General features: G+C 43.3%; 2 protein-coding genes across 7 annotated transcripts in view; one reads left to right on the plus strand and one right to left on the minus strand.

The window, feature by feature from the left end:
* LOC120384299 (galanin receptor type 1-like) overlaps positions 1-18,930 on the minus strand; it is a 68,924-nt gene that overhangs the window by 43,996 nt on the left and 5,998 nt on the right. For 3 of the 4 annotated variants that reach the window (XR_005588741.1, XR_005588742.1, XR_005588743.1), the window contains exon 2: positions 18,225-18,294. The gene's annotated coding sequence lies outside the window, so the exon portion shown is untranslated. Of the gene's footprint in view, positions 1-16,795; positions 16,934-18,224; positions 18,295-18,930 lie in introns of those variants that run through there. The other variant, XR_005588740.1, reaches the window with a different exon arrangement.
* Positions 7,677-18,930, plus strand: part of LOC120384298 (dipeptidase 2-like) — a 100,578-nt gene continuing 89,324 nt past the window's right edge. For 2 of the 3 annotated variants that reach the window (XM_039502775.1, XM_039502779.1), the window contains exon 1: positions 7,677-7,770. The gene's annotated coding sequence lies outside the window, so the exon portion shown is untranslated. The remainder of the gene's footprint in view (positions 7,771-18,930) is intronic. The other variant, XM_039502785.1, reaches the window with a different exon arrangement.

The raw sequence follows: 18,930 nt of genomic DNA on the forward strand, positions 1-18,930 counted from the left end.
CTAAATAGAGCACAGGTATAACTGCTCCTAGTGCAAACACATTCAGACCTCAGTGCAACAGGGTCACAAAAATCTGGTAGCTGGCGGCATGGAGCATCTTTTGTTTGGTGGGCCAAATTCTGGTTCTCCATATAGGCAGTGGAATTTGTGGTTAAAATTTTTGCTCTGTCCTGTAGGATCCAACTTTGCCTGCAGCTTATGGATAGTATATACAAGATCTCCTGCACAATGCACCACAGACATGCCAGCACAACAGGCGCCTGCTGGAGTTAATGGCAACTTGATTTCAGTGGGAGAAGGATGGGGGTCCCTTAGTTTCCAGGAGTGTTAACTGTTGCAGTTTAGAACTGACTTGCTTTGCTGGCTTGTCTTTAATAAGATACTGAGCTCATATTGGGTAACCTGGTGCCCCCACACTGACATGCCAGTGTCACCTTCCCTTTCTGGGTCAATAAGGAATTAAGTTCCCAATGACATTTAATTGGTATTACTCAGAACCAGAGAAACCTGTTCCTTATGCGCAATACAATGGGAAGAGTCCATGATTGTGGTGTTTAGATGTTGCTTGTAATGATCAGAATGGGGAGCATTGGCTGTTGGGAGTCTGAAAGGACAGGAAACAGGAAGGACAGGGGAGGAGTTGAGGAGGCAGAGTGAGAGGGTGCAGCAGCAGCTCGGTAAAGAGGTTTCCACTTTAAAAATAAAGTCCTGTTGAAGTTTGTTAGTACTTTGCCTGGTTGATACAACACTGATTAGTATGTGTTTCCCTCAAAGGAGAATCTGTGCCAGAGAAACAGATATGGAGTTTTGCAAAATGCCACTGCACTGAAGGATCAACGGACAGTGGCAGCCCAAGGCATAGTCCTGCTATCTTCTGGGGCACACTGTTAGAATCAGAATAGCACGTTACAGGGAGTTGAGAAGTAGTTTATTCTCAAGTGTATACATGAGGCGAGGCAAATGCCTGAGCAGCTATGAGGCAGTTCAACTATGTGAATGAAACTCTTAAAAAAGTGGTTGTATTTAATTTGAGTGGTATAGTTTTTTCCATTTATTGATTTCTGTAAGTCTGTAAAAAATCTTGAGTTTCAACATGAAGGACCCCATCCTACACTGTTTTTCTGAGCAATCAGTACAGGAGTGTGCTCATTAGCAGCACTATAATAGAGTAAACAATTCCTTAGTTATAAAAGGTAGTTGATGCTAATACTAGCATTTATTGTACAAGAGAAATTTTAAGTGGGTGCTAAAGCAATTGATGTTTGTTTTAGGATGAAGGGTCTTCAGTTCAGCAGATTTAAACCTTGCAATCATTTCCTAGGAGCTGATACAAGGGATGTTTTAAAGGCGAATAAATCAGACATCGAAAAGACCTCAAGTTACTTGTCCTGTAGTCTAGTCCATTGCATTGCTCCCTTTGTATTTTAAGGCTTTGTCCATTCTAATTTTAAATCACCCAAGAGCTAGGCTTTCTGCTTCTCTTCAGAATAAAAGCAGATTTTGTTAGGATATTTTTCTAATAATTCCGCAGTTTTTTGTTTGATTTCATCCCATCTGTCACAGTCACAGGGGTAATTGAACCTCATTCTGGGTTGCGTGCACCTCCTCAGGTATTACGTAAAGGCATAAGGCCCATCTTAATGGAATTTTGAAATTTCCCACTTCTAGACTGGTCCACAGTTCATACCCTGGAGGTCCAACTGAGTTTGGAAACCTGAGATTCTCCCCTCTGGGAGTTGGACCAGCTGGAGATCAGACAGCTGTCTTAAAACAAAAGACTTGTTTGTTTGAGCAGTAGGAACAAAGCTTTTGGAGAAAGATGCTTTAAAAACAAGAAAAGGCTACACGTCTATGTTACCGAAAGGTCTGTGTCCTGTGATAGTGTACTAGGGAGGCTGAATTTCTTCAGACACCCCCAGCAGGGTTCTCTTTCTAGGCCTGGTTCCCCCCAAACAACAATCCCCCTTCTCTCGAGGGACCCCCTTTTTAAACCCTGGTATTGTTGTTAGGTTCTTCTGTGCTCCCAGGCTTTTGATCCTACCTGGTCCAAACCAGTTTTGCTGGGTGGCTCAGGATGAAGGTGAAATCAAAGCTAATCTGGCATTGCCCCTTAACTCTTCAGTGTCTGCTCTTTTGACCCATTCTTTTTCTCCCTGCCTTCTTTCCTCTCTAAAACCAAAACCATATATTTATACAGTAAACATCCCAATAACTAAGCCAACTGTACAGTATTTGTAAATTACCTGCAGCTCCAAAACCATCCCACCATCCTCAACTTCAGTGTAAAGACTTTCAATCCCCTACTCCTTCCCCTCAAGAGGGGTCTTCCCAGACTCCCCTACTTGCTACTAACTCCTCCAAAAGTCAAGAGCCCCCATGGAAGGGGCTGCCTACCGGCAGCTGTTTGCAGTGTGCAACCAGATTTATGGAGCCCACCAAACCCAAGAACTATACTACGTATTCTTGAGAGCTATCTACTGGCACTGTCTACTCTCAGGCATACAGACAGTGCTTCTTACAGTCTCCTAAAATCACCCCACCCTAAGCGTTCGGAAATGATACTTTCACTTTTCCTCCTAATTTGGGATAAGAACAAAGATTAAAGTATCAGACTATCCTGGGGGACAAAAATTCCAGTTTCCACCCAGCTGTACTTGACACAAACTCATTCCTGTGTAAAAAACAATTGGAGCCTTAAATCAGCATCCATGAAAGCTAAGACCCAATTACATACAATGCTCATTGTACCCACTTTATTCTACAGTTGTGAAATGTGGGCACTGACAAAGCATCTAGACCAAAAGCTGCAGCCATTTGAATGAAGCATTCTATGCATGGTAAGGTTAGATGGACTAACAAATGATGACCTCAGTAGAAGGTCGAAAGTACAGTGTGTGACTTCAGTCATTAAAACGCTCCAGTGACAGTGGTTTTGTCATGTTGCCAGAATGACCAAATGCCCAAAGTTGTTTTTTATAGAAGAGTACATGGAGAGAGAGGTTATTGACATCCAGGGAGACAGTGATAAAATACAGTATATGTGACAATCAGGGTTCATATACCCCAAGGAGAGAATAGAAGATTTAAAGCCCCCTAAAAACAGTTAAACCAGCTGATTGCATACTACTTTGTTGTGCCTTTGGTAAGAAGCATGACACAGAATCAAGATAGATAACATGATGACTATGCCTGGCTGGTCAGTTTATGCAAAAAGTCAAATTAGTGAGTTGTAGTTAAGCTAATTTTTGTAAGGGTCTTCCTTGATATCTCCCCTACCTTATGTTTGAGCAGCCTGGTTATTACAAGCGTCCAGAGATTATTGTATTACAATTGCATCTAATGGCTCCAGATGAGATCAAGACCCCATTGTGATGAATACTTTATAAACAGTGAGGAATTCTCTACCCTCAAGACCTTACAATTTAAATAGAGGATGAGGAAACTGAGGCAGAGAGCTGAAGTGACTTGCCTCAAGTCACAGTCATTCAGTAGCAGAATCAGGAGTAGAACCCAAGTGTCTTGGCTCTTGTTTGGTTCCTTTACCACTATACTATGGTGTGACAAAGTGGGACTGTTCTTAATGTTTCCTCTGAATACTGTGTGGGTGCCTCAGTTTCCCCTATGCATTTCTTAAGTCTCCAGTGTGCATAAATTGCTGACACTTTGTATCCTAGCAACAAATGGGTAGGGCCCTCCCGCCCCCCGCAAGGGGATGGCTAAAGGTGACCAGAGAGATCAGGTGACCTTCTGGCCCAGAAAAGAGACAAAGGCCAGAAAGGAGGGGCTGGAGGGGGTTTCAGTTGGGAACTGACGAGGAGTGAGTGCAAATTGGGTGGTCTGCCTTGCTGGGCCCCAGAATGGACCCGGCTGAGCGGTCCCATTCTCTGTACCTACAAACTCTGTTTTAGACCATGTTCCTGTCATCTAATAAACCTCTGTTTTACTGGCTGGCTAAGAGTCACGTCTGACTGCGAAGCGAAGTTGGGGTTCAGGACCCTCTGGCTTGGTGGGGAGCAGTTCCAGAGCATCACCCGGGGACTCCGTGACATATGGTGCCTTGCTAAGGCTTGTGAGTTTCAGCACTTAAGATGTTAAAGTGCATTTGAAATAAAATTTGTGAATAGTGAATCATAGCCATGTCTGTAGAATCTGGAGCAAAAGAATCACAGGATATGTCATTTTTCTTTACTGGAAAATATTAACAGCAGGATGAGATGCAATGTCTGATTTGCCATGAGTAGCTAGAAGGTCTAATGATTTTGTAAATTGCAGCTGTTTAATCTAAAATCCACTTAGTGCAATTAATATTGCATTAGTTGCCATTGCAAATAATTACTTTATTTATCTCGTTTATGCCATTATGCTTCAGAAATTCCAAAATAAGAAAACACATACTGGATCAAAATTATATTCATTCAATTTGAAATTACAAAGCAAAAGGAAAATTTACCTTCCTAGGTGGGAGAATGAGAAGGTGAGAGATTGTACAACTGTCCTCTGAGACTAGATCAAGAGCATGATACTGGCTGGGAGGCAACTGCAGCTGTATAGCTTCAGGTTGATGCCAGAGTAAATAAGACTATTAATCTAGATGACAAGCTCCTTGAGGCAAGGATCTGTGTGCAAGGTGTGTTACAGACAAGGAAGACAGTGTTGGAAGAGGCTGATGAGCGCCTGTGGGCCTGTTTGACATCACCAAGGCACACCTGCAAGGCTTGTGCTGCCTGGATGAGGGAGCTTAAAAGGGAAAACCTGCCGCAGGAAGGGGTGATGAATAGGAAGATGGTTGCTCTGCCTCAGACAGTAGAGACAGCAGCGCTGAGAGGAAGGCAGTGGCAGGCCTTACTGCTCCCAAAGTGACATCACCCAGGAGGAAGGGCTGGAAGTAGGCCCCATTGTAGACTAGGCCGAAAGGGGTAGCCCAGGAAGACTGTTACCTTTGCTATTCTTTGTTTGTCTATGGATTCCTCTCTCTCATAAGGGAAATAAGAGGGGAAAGGACTTTTCTTTTGTTTGTTTAATGGCTTGAAGACCCCCCCCACGCCCCTTGGGTGTCTGTTGGGGGTAGAAGATATAAAGGAGAATAAGTGGGTTCTGGAGGAGACTTGAGGGAGCCCCTGCTGCAGGGGCACTGGAACAGTTTGTATAGTGGGGGTGCTGAGAGCCATTGAACCAAACTGTAAACCTTGTATATGATGGAAACCACTTTAAGCCAGGGTGACCAGATAGCAAATGTGAAAAATCGGGTAATAGGAGCCTATATAAAAAAAAGACCCCAAAATTGGGACTGTCCCTATAAAATTGGGACATCTGGTCACTCAACTTCAAGCCAAGGAGTGCAGCATTCCTAGCAACCCTATCTCCAGCACCTATACCGTGCCCCCCAGTCACAACAATGCATACAACATTAAGAAAGGGAAAAGCAGCATGCCTGTGTTTAAAAAAAGTAGTAAAAGTCGAGATCAGATTGGTAGCTTTCATGCAGCCTGTGAACAGGAGTACAGAATCATTTTCCTAGTATGTGAATGTTAATACGAGTAACATCTCCTAATTACACTGAATATGAGGTACCTAACAAACCACTTCTTACATTGATGGCTTGGTTAAATTGTCTGATAAGTGTATGTTAGCACTTTAAACCTCTAGAGTCTTGGAAAAACGCTTGTAATATAATGACAAGCTCTTGTCCTCGGTTATACTCTACTTGCTTTCTCTGGGAAAGATAAATCCCTACTGAGGAGCCTTGATGATTTCCCCCTAGTCCTGCTAAGGGGTTATTTAATTTAAAATCCAGTTTTAAGAAAGGGGTTTTAAATTAGGAACAATTGCTGAGATTTCAACCCTTCAAGCTTTTTATTAATGACAATTGACAGTAGAATTGATTCCCCACCGCCACCCCCAATTATTGCAAGAGGTTATCATACAAGGGCAAGGTAAGACAGCAGAGTTACAGTACTTTTATTTTTTTTACTCGACTCATATAACGTGGCCCATCTTTTTTCAAATCATTAAGTTAATCAGACATGGACATGAAGTGTCATTAATAGTACAGCTGATTATGGAATTGAAATAAATGTATTTTGCATTGGCTCTTTGGATATGCCAATGCAAAATTGGCAGCTGGGAACAAGCCTCCGGCTCCCACACTGGGTAGACCGACTTCTGCTAGCTTGGCTTGAGCTAGCGCACTAAAAAGAGCAGCGTGGACATTGCAATTCTGGCACAGACTAGCCATCCACAGGCTAGCCATCCAAACTCAGACCCCAGGGAATGGGTTGTCTTGAGAGCCAGAGCTGCTGCCGGAGCTGTAATGTCCACACTACTATTTTTAGCATGCTAGCTGGAGCCTGTCCATGGGGGCTAGGAGGCATGCTCCCAGCTGCAGTGCATACCCTTTGAGTTGATTACGCACCGTAGGAGATACTGGCAGATGGCAAGTCTTACTACATCCATACGTGAAGGGCAAAATACTTGTCTATTTATTGTGTAGTGTTATGGGTTAATTCTCATCTAAACTGGTGGGTAGAACAACCACCCTTCATTTGGGGTAGATTAAGAAACAGTTAAACTCCTTCATGGAACCACCTAGCTGAAACAATAACAGCCTCGGCTCAGTACACAGGCAAATGTTACTGGCCAAAACAAAGTCCTATGCAGTGCGCCTGGAGGGTGAGGGGTTTCCCTGGGTATTGTTGTGTGAAGGTTTGTGGCTGTGAAGGTGAGGCAGAAAGACCAGAGAATTTGCGAGAAGGAAGCACCAGCCAGCCACAGAAGCACTGGAAGTATGACACTGAGGGTACGTCTATACTACCTGCCTGATCGGCGGGTAGTGTTCGATGTATCGGGGATCAATTTATCGCGTCTTGTCTAGATGCAATAAATCAATTCCCAAATCAATGCCTGTACTACACCTCGGCAGGAGGAGTAAGCGGAGTTGACGGGGGAGCCGCGGCAGTTGACTTGCTGCCGTGAGGATGGCCAGGTAAGTCGAACTAAGATACTTCGACTTCAGCTACGCGAATAGTGTAGCTGAAGTTGCGTATCTTAGTTCGAACCCCCCCGCTAGTGTAGCCCAGGCCTGAGAGAAACCTCAACGTGTCCTTTGTCTCCTGGTTTGATTCCTCCTGCCTTAAAGGAGACAGGGTTTTATACATTCTTTATTTATAAACAGGATTGCATCAAAGTAGTAACTATAATCACCCCCTAATTAGGGTGACCAAATAGCAAAATTATACTTTTTGTGGCGTGTGAGGGGGAATAGTTGCCTATATGACACACAGGCCATAATACCAGGATGTCTGGTCAGCCTACTCCTAAAGGACTGTAACTCAGAACCTATACTGTCTCAACTCTTTTGTTACCCTGTTCCTGTATGATAACCTCTTGCAATAATTAGGTAAATCAATTCTAATGTGTAACTGTGTCTGAAACCAGATAATCTCTACACTCTGGAATGAACTTTGTGATACAGGAGGGCCAGGGAGCAGTGGGAGAGAGGAAATATTTAAGCCCTAAGCTAATTAAGGTGTGGTTCCCTGTAGACTAGGGAGGGTTCCTACAGGTTAATTGGAGCACCTGTAATCAATTAAGGCTCTGTGAGGCACCTAATAAAACTCCCTGCTTAAGGCAGTTAGGGAGGAGGAGGAGGAGGAGAGAGGACTGGAGTTTGGAGGCATATTGTGAGATTTGAAAGACCAGAGATCCAAAGTAAGGGAGACCCTACCCTGGCAGGGCAGGGAGACTTCCTCCCCCAGCATCTAAGGACTGAGGGTAAGAAACCTGCAGGAGCTGAGAGGAGCTGGGGCTCAGAGTGAGGAGAAAACCCAGATCCCTCCTCTACCACCTTCCCAGGGCCCTTGGCACCCAAGGGCAAGGGGTGATGTCTTAGCTGCCCCCTACCCCCCAAGAAAAGTATGGGACCCACCGTATGAACATTGGCCATCTTGTCACACTTGCACAGAAAAATAGAAAAAAACACCGTATCATGTGTCTGGGCAAACACTTTCCACAAAGTGCTCACTCCATTTCTGATCTTTCAATGCTTGTCATCATGGGAAACCTACACCACATCTTCAAAAGGTGAGCCTGGGAACTTAAATTCATAATTCCGCTAGACACCAAGAGCCATGGACTGAAACTGGACAGTGGTTTTATGGCTCATTACAACAATTTGTATCACACCCTGCTACCCTTAATTTGCTCTTCAAATCCTTTATGCATAATTTAATCTCCAATTGCCTACTTCATGTCAAGTGACTATCTCCAACGTTACCCCTTCTGCTTAGCAATCTGTCCCAACTTGTATTTAGCTCAGACGCTGCTTCTTTCCCCTGTCCTGAAGAAGAGTTCTGTAGCTTGAAAGCTTGTATCTTCCTTCCACCCACAGAATTTGCTCCAATAAAAGATATTACTTGTCTCTTTCATATCCTGTGACCAACACACCTCACAATGCTGAAAACAAGAATTCCCAGTAACTAGGAGTACAATTTAACACACTCTGTAAAACAGTGCTGAGTATTCAATATTACCTGTCTAAATTCACCAGATTTGGAATAGAGGGAACAGCAGTAACCACTATAGAAGTATTTTCATCATTTTATTCAGCAGCTCAGCTTTATTAAGTTTATTCAACTTCTCAGGCTGAAATTGTCTAGACATGGCTTCTGCCAAATTTGAACAAAAGATGTTAGCTATTTAAGTATGAAGAGTGAAAATTCTCTCTCTGTACAAAACCAAAAAACCTCTTGAGATTGTTTAAACAGCCTCAGTATCAAAATAGCTACAGGTAGAAAACTTTTGTGCCAAGTTTTAGTAATCTTTGATCAAGTACCACTGAGTCTTGTAGTGCAGTGGTTCTCAACCGGGGTACATGTACCCCTGGGGATACACAGAGGTCTTCGGTGGGTACATCAACTCATCTAGATATTTGCTTAGTTTTACAACAGGCTACATAAAAGCACTAGCAAAGTCAGTACAAACTAAAATTTCATACAGATGATTTGTTTATGCTACTCTATATACTGTATACTGAAATGTAAGTACAATATTTATATTCCAATTGATTTATCTTGTATGGTAAAAATGAGAATAAGCAATTTTTCAGTAATAGTGTGCTGTGATACCTTTGTATTTTTATGTCTGATTTTGTATGCAAGTAGTTTTCAAATGAGGTGTAACTTGGGGGTCTGCAAGACAAAGCAGGCTCCTGAAAGGGGTACAGTAGTTTGGAAAGGTTGAGAGCCACCGTTGTAGTGAAAACTGGTTTTGAATTGATCGTGGTGACTGTCACGCTATCTGGAGTGGCCCATGAATGTAGGTGCCAACCTCAGGGCAGATTGTTAAACCAGGGCACAAACCCAATGTCAATTGTGACCTCCTCAAGTGCTATAACAGCCTTAACATGGAGTCACAGACAATTTAAGATTTGTGGTATAAACTCAGTTTGTCAGGGACAGAATTGCTAGGTTGCTGCTAAGCATTTCAGTTGTCTAATAAAAGTGAGATTTGATTTGGCAGAGATAAGGTTATTGAAGTATTTTATGTATATGTAGCAGTTGGTTAGTAAAACCCCTTAATTTCTAAGACCTAATGTTTTATTAAATTCTGCACATGTGTGGGTAAAAGTTGAGTGCAATTTCTCATTTAGCGCCTAATCCAGCAGAGACTTATTCAAATGCAGAGCTTTAGGCACAGTGAGTTGTTCTATTGGTTGCTCAGTGCATAAAGTTAAGCACTTTTTCAATATGCTGATGTGTGGAATGATCTATGTGCAACCTGCTGAAGCAAGACCCTGCGGAAGCCCTTCGCATATGGTCTCTTTCAGGCCACTAGTGTAAAATAAAGACCCCAGTGACACTTGAAGTTAATCCTGTTCTGCTGATTGCAGAGTTCCACTGCAAAACATTAATCTTGCAAACTTCTGCAGTTTTATAATGACTCAGTATTTAATGTTTTCCTCAGAGCTCCAGATCCTGAAATGAATTGGTCAGAATCTCTACTTTCAGAAGTTTTCTAGCTCTAATGGTTGTGGAAAAAAAGCATGTGAGTGTAATCCAAGGGTTTGTTTACATGGTGTATTAGTCTGCACCAGCTGGGGTGTAAATGCTAGTGTGCGCTAGCATGTCACACACTAAATGGCCCTGCTAGTGCACACTAATGTTCCTTAGTGCATGCTGATGTAGTACGGTGGCACTCTCTCAATGTGCACTAGGGAATTTTTAGTGTGCACCAGCAGCAGGGTCGCCTCAGCCAGCTAGTGTGAGACATGCTAGTACACATTAGGATTTACACTGCTTTGATCTGGACTAATGCACCATGTAGACAAGCGCCAACGAGTGTATCCTAAACTCTCAAAACCCACAAGGCAAATCAAGAGCCATTTTTTAAAACGGCATTTTAAAATCTTGTGATTTTTAAATGCTCAAGGATGGCAGTTCTAAACCATCCCTGCCAACCCAGTAAAAACACCCCCCCATTGGATATGGACATTTATGCAAATGTGCATAAATATACCTATGTACAGCCTGGAAGAATGAAGCAAGGAGGGAGAAACCCCAGGTTTAATTTACCCCCCCCCACACACACGGTATTTAATTTTAGCACCCCAGCTGGAGCATTAGAGGTGGGAGGAGAAAAGAGACTGCTACAGAACCAGTAGGAGCTGACGCACCCTAGCCAGGCCTATGCTGGGAGGGAAGAAGGGATCTCTGCCTGCTGCAGCTCTGACAGCACGTTTGGACCACAGGGGAGGCAGCAGAGTGTCACTCACACATCCCTATGCCCATTCTGATTGGATGTCGTTCATCCAGCTGGGCTTGGCACCAGCAGCAGGGTACCAGCTGTAGTGTATCCTGGCAGCCACCACAGGCTGCTGTAGCACCTGCTGAGACTTAGTGCCCAGCCCAGGAGGGTGGGGGTGCTGGGAGAGCTGGGGCTGCTGGGGAGCTGAATGGGGTTGACAGGACAGAGCTAATCTATTTATCTCTATCTAAGGGTTTATCTTGCTGACCATCATCATAGTATCTGGGTGTCTCCCATGTAAAATCAGCCTCAATAGCTAGTTCCCCAGTTCCTTCACTGAGGCTCCAGCACTTCTCTCCTTATGGAGTCAGAACTCTCCTTGAGGTAGGTTTTTAGGATTTTGGGGGGTTTTGGGAGTGGGGGAGTAAAAGGGCTGTTCATATTGTGAGTGTCACTTATGGTGGAAAGGCTTTCTCAGACAGGATGGCTTTGCAAGATTCCTAAAGCTGATCAGGCTCTGGATTCTTCTCATCTCCTCTGCAAGTTGAATCTACAGCCCATCCACTCGACTGAGAACACTTTGCCCCTAGCTCACATCCTTCATCCTGGGCAGTGCTGGTGCCAGACATAAGCAGACTAAACAATTGCTTAGGGACCCAACCTGATCAAGGAGCCCCCGATATAGTATTATCCCCAAAATACTATTGTCTTATTTAATGTGGATATTTTAACAGGTGTATTAGCATATTTTTTGGTTTGTGGAAATAATACAGTTATTGTATTAGGGTGTGTGTAAAGGTCAGAGGGGTCCCGATAATATTCTTGCATAGGGGCCCCAGTGGGCTAGCACCACCTGTGATGCTGGGTGTTGTGATCTGCATTGCCCCAGAGAGCACAGCTGGCCTAACAGGACATGGGCTGATGGGGCTAATGCCAGCCTCTGGCAACCCTAGTATGTAGCCCCTGCCCAGTAACCATCCCCTCAGCCTCCCCTGGTTATCCTGGTGTAGCTCTCTGATAATGAAGCTCTGTAGCAGCCCTGCAACTTACCATGTACAGTGTGTACATGACATGGTGTCTAAAGTAAAACTAGTGCCAGAGGAGAATAAAACCAGAAGGAAAGCAGCAGCAAAGGTTGTAAACAGATGGAACAAAGGACCAAAAGTTGCAGGATCAATCTAATCAACGTTCCACTCTTCAATGCTCCAAATAACTTCAGTTTTGAGACACCATCAGAGTGGACAGAATGGAAGCAATATTTTACAAGATTTCACATTGCTACTAAACTCCACAAGGATACTGGAGATATTCAGGCATCATCTTTAATTTATGCTATGGGGAAGCAGGCAGAGTATATCTTTAAATCCTTTGACTTTACTGAAGACAGTCACAAAAATGCCTGTGAAAGGATTTTGGCAATGTTTGATGCATACTTTATACCTCAGAGAAATGTGGTTAATGAAAGAACATGTTTTCACCAGAGAATTCAGAAAACAAGAGAAAATTGTTGAATTTTTTAATAAGAGCATTACATATACTGTATTGTCAATAACTGCAGTTTTGGGAGTTCAAATCATGAAAATATCTTAGGCTAATTATGGGTCTTGTAGACAAGAACCTTTCACAGCAACTACAATAGAATACAGCCTTAACTCTATGCACAGCTATACAAATATCAAATCAGTCTGAACTTAAGAAACAAGGAACTAGTTTAGAAGTGGCAAGTGCTAAAAGTAATTATCATAAGAACTCTAATTATGGAAGAGTAGTGTCTGCCCTTTGTGTCAACATTGGTATGAGAAGGATATAGAAATAATAATAATTAATAAAGGCTCGTCGTTGGGAGCTGTGGGCCTGGCGAGTTATAAGGGATTATGTGATAGTGGAGAACCAGAAGGACCATTTGCCTGAATGCTTGATAACATACAGGTTTTTAAAAAACACTAGTTACTTCAAAAAGTGTAAAACTGGCTTCAAAGTGTCAACTGGACTTCATTGAAAAATACTTTCTATCTTCGTAATGTTTTTTGCTAAAAATGTAACGTTAACTGAACAACAGTGGCCACAATTAGATATTGATTTTTAGTCAAATATTTTCATTTCACTTGTAAAATCATGTCCCTACTCTTGCTTAATTCCAAGTGTTTTCAGCTGTTTCATATTGATTGTTTGATGAAAGAACAGCCAGTGTTATTCAGAACTGAGAGACAGCCTTTTATGAGCCATTCAGCTTAACTAGAAAAGACAGTAATGTGTCACCATTCAGTCACTGAGCTAGCTCAGTGCTAAGTAAGGTCACTGAGAATTAAACACCAGGCTGTGGGGAAATGAGAGCTATCAGTGCCATCAAATTAGCAAGACAGTCATTGCCTGAACACATTAAATTATGCCTGGGATTTATTGATGCATTAACTGAAGCAAATAGTCTTCCCTCAATTCCTGTATAAATAAATCTCATTAGACTTCCAAACTTGGAAGTGACTAATTACAGCGCTCTGTAAAAAGCCCATCTTTTCAGTTGAATGCATGTTTTAAGTGCCCAATCTAGCAGGCCCTTTCTGAGCACTCCCATTAGCTCATGCAGGTACTGCTGCAGTGAAGGCATTGCAGAATCCGAACCTAAAGCAGGAGCCAAATGTAAGTTTTGGCCCTAAGCTTGTAGATCCTGTAAATCAGGGGTCTCCAACGTGGTGCCTGCGGGCACCTAAATGCGCCCGCGTCCTGGCCGGCGGTCGAGCATCCGCCAAAATGCTACCAGATTTCAGCGGCATTTCAGCGGATGTTTGACTGCTGCCACAGTCCTTTGTCTGGCGCCCGCCAGACAAAAAGGTTGGGGACCACTGTTGTAAATCATATTCATTAGTACTGTGATTCAGTTCAGGGGGGCTCTCATGTGAGTAGGACTACCAGTGTGTAGCAGTTGCGATGTCAGGTGTTCGGTTTTCATACCAATAACAAGTCATGAGCCAGTAAGTTAAACTTGAATGAGGTAGGAGAAATGTAAGTTCTGAGTAACTATTTTATACAAATTTTTATATGTGCCTAAGAACGAAAACTTTTTGTGGGGGGGGATTAATCTTTTCAATGAGATCTGACCTGAACTCTCATTTCTCAGCTACTTCTTTGCACAATTATTACTCTTTGCTCTTCTGTCTTCCTGCATTGGTGAATCCTCTTACTATACATATAAAGAGGCCTTATCATGTCAATCTCCTCTCTGCACACTGCATAACTGTCCTGTAACTGTCCTACAGATCTGACAGGCTGTCCAGAACAACCTTTTAGGCCTGTGCCTCCCTCTCTGTAGTTCTACAAGAAGAATCATTCATAGCTGTGTGAAGGTTCTGATCTACCCTGTTGATTGACCCTGGGGGCCTCCAGCTCTTAATGAAGATGAACTTTGCCTAGAACCATGATTTAACTATGATTGTCATGTATATACTGTTATTTGCATAAACACAAATTGATCATGGAAATTAGTCAGTCCCTAAATTCTGCTAAAGTGGTTGACTGTGACTCTCTGCTACAATTAATTAATTCCACCATTTGACAGCTGGTTACTTAAAGTACCCAATCAGCTACAAGCAGTTAATTTTAAAGACTAAATCTTCTGATTTAAAACTTCTAATTTAAAACATGTAAAATTGGTTTTGTTTTCTCAGGGGAAAATCAGTAATTAGTCAAGGCAAAATGCAAATCTTGTTTGCATAAATTTCTCATTTTTCAAGGAGATTAAGCCTATTGTAAAATCTATTCCCTATTTCACCACTAATTGGTTCAAAATTCTGGTCACATAGAATCATAGGACTGGAAGGGACCTTGAGAGACCATCTGTCCATTCCCCTGCACTCATGGCAGGACTAAGTATTATCTAGGCCACCCCTGCCAGGTGTTTGTCTAATCCAGGGGAGAGCAAACTATGGCCCGTGAGCTGGATCCGGCTCATCAGGGCTTTCAATCCAGCCCGTGGGATTCCAGCCCCGTGGTGCAGCGTGGCTAAGGCAGGGTCCCTGCCTTTCCTGGCCCCGCACCACTCCTGGAAGCGGTCAGCACCATGTCCTTGGGGAAGGGGGCGGGCAGAGGGTTCTGTGCGCTGCCCTTGCCTGCAGGCACCACCCCCTGCAGTTCCCATTGGCCAGGAACGGGGAACCACAGCCAATGGGAGCTTCGGGGGTGGTACCCACAGGCGAGGGCAGCGTGTGGTGGAACTGCCTGCCCTCAGGAGCCAGGAGCCACTGCTGGACATGCTGACCACTTCCAGGAGTGGCATTGGGCCAGGGAAGGAAGGGAGCCTGCCTTAGCTCCGCTGCATGCTGCTGCCATCCTAGAGCCGCTCGAGGTGAGCAGCTCCGGGCTGGAGCGCACACCCCAACCCCCTGCCTTGAGCCCCCTAACCTCCTGACTTGAGCCCCCGCTGCACCCCCTCCTGCACCCCAACCCCCTGCCCTGAGCCCCATCCTGCACCCACACCCCCTCCCACACTCCCTTCTGCACCCCAACCCCCTGCGCCAGCCCTACATGCATGGCCCTGCATACAATTTCCCCTTCCAGATGTGGCCCTCAGGCCAAAAAGCTTGCCCACCCTTGGTCTAACCTGCTCTTAAAAATCTCCAGTGATGGGGATTCCACAACCTCCCTAGGCAATTTATTCCAGTGCTTAACCACCCTGACAGGAAGTTTTTCCTGATATCCAACCTAAGCCTCCCTGCTGCAATTTTAAACCCATTGCTTCTTGTCCTTTCCTCAGTGGTTAAGAACAACAATTTTTCCCTTTCTCCTTGTAACAACTTTTTATGTACTTGAAAACTGTTATCATGTCCCCTCTCAGTCTTCTCTTCTCCAGACTAAACAAACCCACATTTTTCAATCTTCCCTCATAGGTCAAGAGTAGTTAAAGGTAACAGCAACTGGCAAGGTGTCATTGGGAAAAATGGTAGGGGAAAAATGAACTTGCTACTCCTAAGCAAGTGTGGCAGAACATAGTCTGACAATTACAAACACCATTTTCAGACAGGCAGACAAATATAAAATTACACGGATGCACCCCCAGATTCAAACAATGGCATCTAATAGATTACATCATTGTCCGACAATGTGACATAAAGGATGTCAGGATCACCAGAGCCATGCGTGGTGCAGAATATTGGATGGCTCATAAAATGATTAGGTCAATACTGAATCTACACATTGTACCCACATACCCGAAACACCCCAGAACAATCAAGACACCCCCTGATATTGTTAAACTAAACCATGCATCGTATTAAGACAAGCTACAACGTGCACTAGAAACCAACCTTGGTGCTAACCCTGTCTCATGGGAGGAATTCAGAGAGACATTACAAAAACCTGCAACTGAAGTCCTTGGATGGAAGAAAAGGGCTCACCATGACCGGTTTGAGAAAATGATGAGGAAATTGCAGTACTCTTGAAATTAAAAAAATTGGCTTTCCAAAATTTGGCTTGAAATTAAAAAATCTGGCAAAATTATGTTCAGTCCACCTCAAAGAGGAACAGATTTAAACACCTGCAAAGCAAGGCACAAAGACAACTATGCTTGATACAAGATTAATGGTGGGAAAAGGCGGCAAGAGACACTCAAATGTATGCAGAAACAAATGAAACAAAGAAGTTCTTTGATTCCTTGAAGCTAGTTGATGGACTTTCAAAGGGCACAGGTTTGCTCATGTTGGCTGCTGGCAGGACAGTCATCAAAGACAAACATGGCATGGAACAGAGATGGGTTGAACATTTCAGCCAACTGCTGAACAGACCATCCTCAATTGAAACAAGTGCTATTAATCAGATACCTCAAAAGCCTATTCAGCGACTCCTTGACTCATCACCCTCACCTGAAGAAATAGAAAAGGCAATCAGTTTGATGAGCTCAGGAAAGCCCTTGGGCAGAGATGGAATCCTGGCAGAAATATATAAATCTGCAGGTCCAAAGGTGATAACAATACTCCAGAAGATCCTTACTGACATCTGGAACAACAAAGAAATGCCACAGGACTTCAAAGATGCCACAATTATTCCTTTATTTAAAAATAAAAGCAGCTAAATGGTTTGTGATAATACCCTGGGCTATCTCTCCTATCTGTCTCTGGAAAAATCTTTTCTCGTGTCCTCTTGAACCGACTGATTTCATCTGTCTCAGAAGCCAATGTACCTGAGACTCTGTGCAGATTCAGACCTGGTCATAGCACCATAGACATGAAATACAAGAAAAATGTATTTAACAAAACATGAATCTGTTCAGTGTTTTCATTGATCTGACAAAATCATTTTATACAGTCAGTAGAGAAGGATTATAGATGATCCTCAGCAAACTTGGTTGCCCACCAAAACTGATAAAGATCATTCATTTATTTCTTGAGAGGATACAAGGTAAGGTACTTTTTAATGGAGCTCTCACTGACTCTTTTCCCATTTCAAATGGAATCAAACAAGGCTGTGTCCTTGCCCCTGTACTGTTCAACCTCTTCTTCACCCAAGTTCTCAACCATGCAAGAAATGGGCTCAACAGAGGCATATACATCAGGTACAGACACAATAGCTCAGTCTTCAATCTTAAAAGGCTTAAAGCAAAAACAAAAGTAACAGAACTACTAATACAAGAAGCAGTCTTTGCGGATGATTGTGCCCTCCTAGCACACAGAGAGAGATCTCCAGTGCATCATATATCACTTCACTGAAAGATCAAAATTGTCTAGCTTCACAATCAGCCTGGAGAAAACTGTGGTGTTGCACCAATCATCTTCACCGCTCCGTGCCATATCCCCTAGCATATCCATTAGTGGAATCCAGCTAAGGTAAAACTGTCAACTTGCTTATCTCGGCAGCAACATCTCCAATGATGGATCTCTTGACAAAGAGATCGCAAACAGGATATAGAAAGCTTCTCATCATTAGGAAAGCTACCTAACAAAATCCTGAAATCCCACAACATAACCCTCTCAACAAAAATAAAACTTTATCATGCTTTTGTGCTCACATCTCTCCTCTACAGCTCTGAGACCTGGACCTGGACAAATGGCATATCAAATAGCTAGAGACCTTCCATATGCGGTCTCTGCATGCCATTATGGGGATACACTGGCAGGACAAAATTACCAACTTGGACATTCTCCAAAAGTCAAATGCCATAAGCATTGAGGCCATGCTGATAAAAGCCCAACTATGCTGGGTTGGACACATCATTAGGATGCCTGACTATCGACTCCCTAGAAAATTTTCTATGGCAAATTGGCGCAAGGACACCAGAAGAAGGGACACCCCAGAAAGCGCTCCAAGGACAGCCTCAAGAACAGCATACACTTTGGTGCACTAAAACCAGATGATCTTGAGAAGGCTGCATTAAATAGATCAGCATGGCAACATGCAACACTCAGAGCTTTCCAAGCCTTTGAAGAGGACACAAATAATCGATTGTTAGCTGCAAGGGAAAAGCGTCATATTACTGCTATAGCTACCAAGATGCTCACCAGTGACCTTGTCTGCCCAATCTGCTCACGAGCATGTGTGTCACGTTTTGGATTTCAGTCACTTCAGAATCTACAAAAAGAGAGAGCATGAAAACGTCATTGTCGAACTGACGGACTACACACACATACCTTGCATCTAAAATATTTGTAAATATATATATCAATTAGTTAGGTATTATTATTTATTGTTATTATTTTATTATTGATTTGATTCAGCACAAGATAGAAGCAAATGTTTGGTTAGCTTTTTCAGGAGCTGTGTTGTGTTGTGGAAGTTGGAGGCAAACTTAAGACTGGAGATGTGATAATCCTTTTGTTAGATGCCCAGGTACTGTGCTGGTGTGAGCAGCATAGATGCCCAGATAAACAGAAGTAGTGATGCTATTAAAGTTTCACTTAAAGTGCTGAGATTTTTCCCTTTGCTTGTAATTCTGACTTCTGCACCAGCTTCCTGGTGTGGCCTGTCCTGAATGTTGCACTTTGGTCAGTGCAGGTGCACTTGTGCTTGAAGTAGAGGATCAGGCTTAGTCAGGCTACGTCTATACTACGGGATTATTCCGAATTTGCATAAACCGGTTTTGTAAAACAGAATTTATAAAATCGGATGGAGCGCGGCCATACTAAGCACATTAAATCGGTGGTGTGCGTCCATGGGTCCGTCCGCCGCGTTTCTTCTGGAGAGCGTTGCTGTGGCCAGCTATTCCCC

Source organism: Mauremys reevesii, linkage group 16 (assembly GCF_016161935.1).
Source record: "Mauremys reevesii isolate NIE-2019 linkage group 16, ASM1616193v1, whole genome shotgun sequence".
NCBI classification, from domain to species: Eukaryota; Metazoa; Chordata; order Testudines; family Geoemydidae; genus Mauremys; species Mauremys reevesii.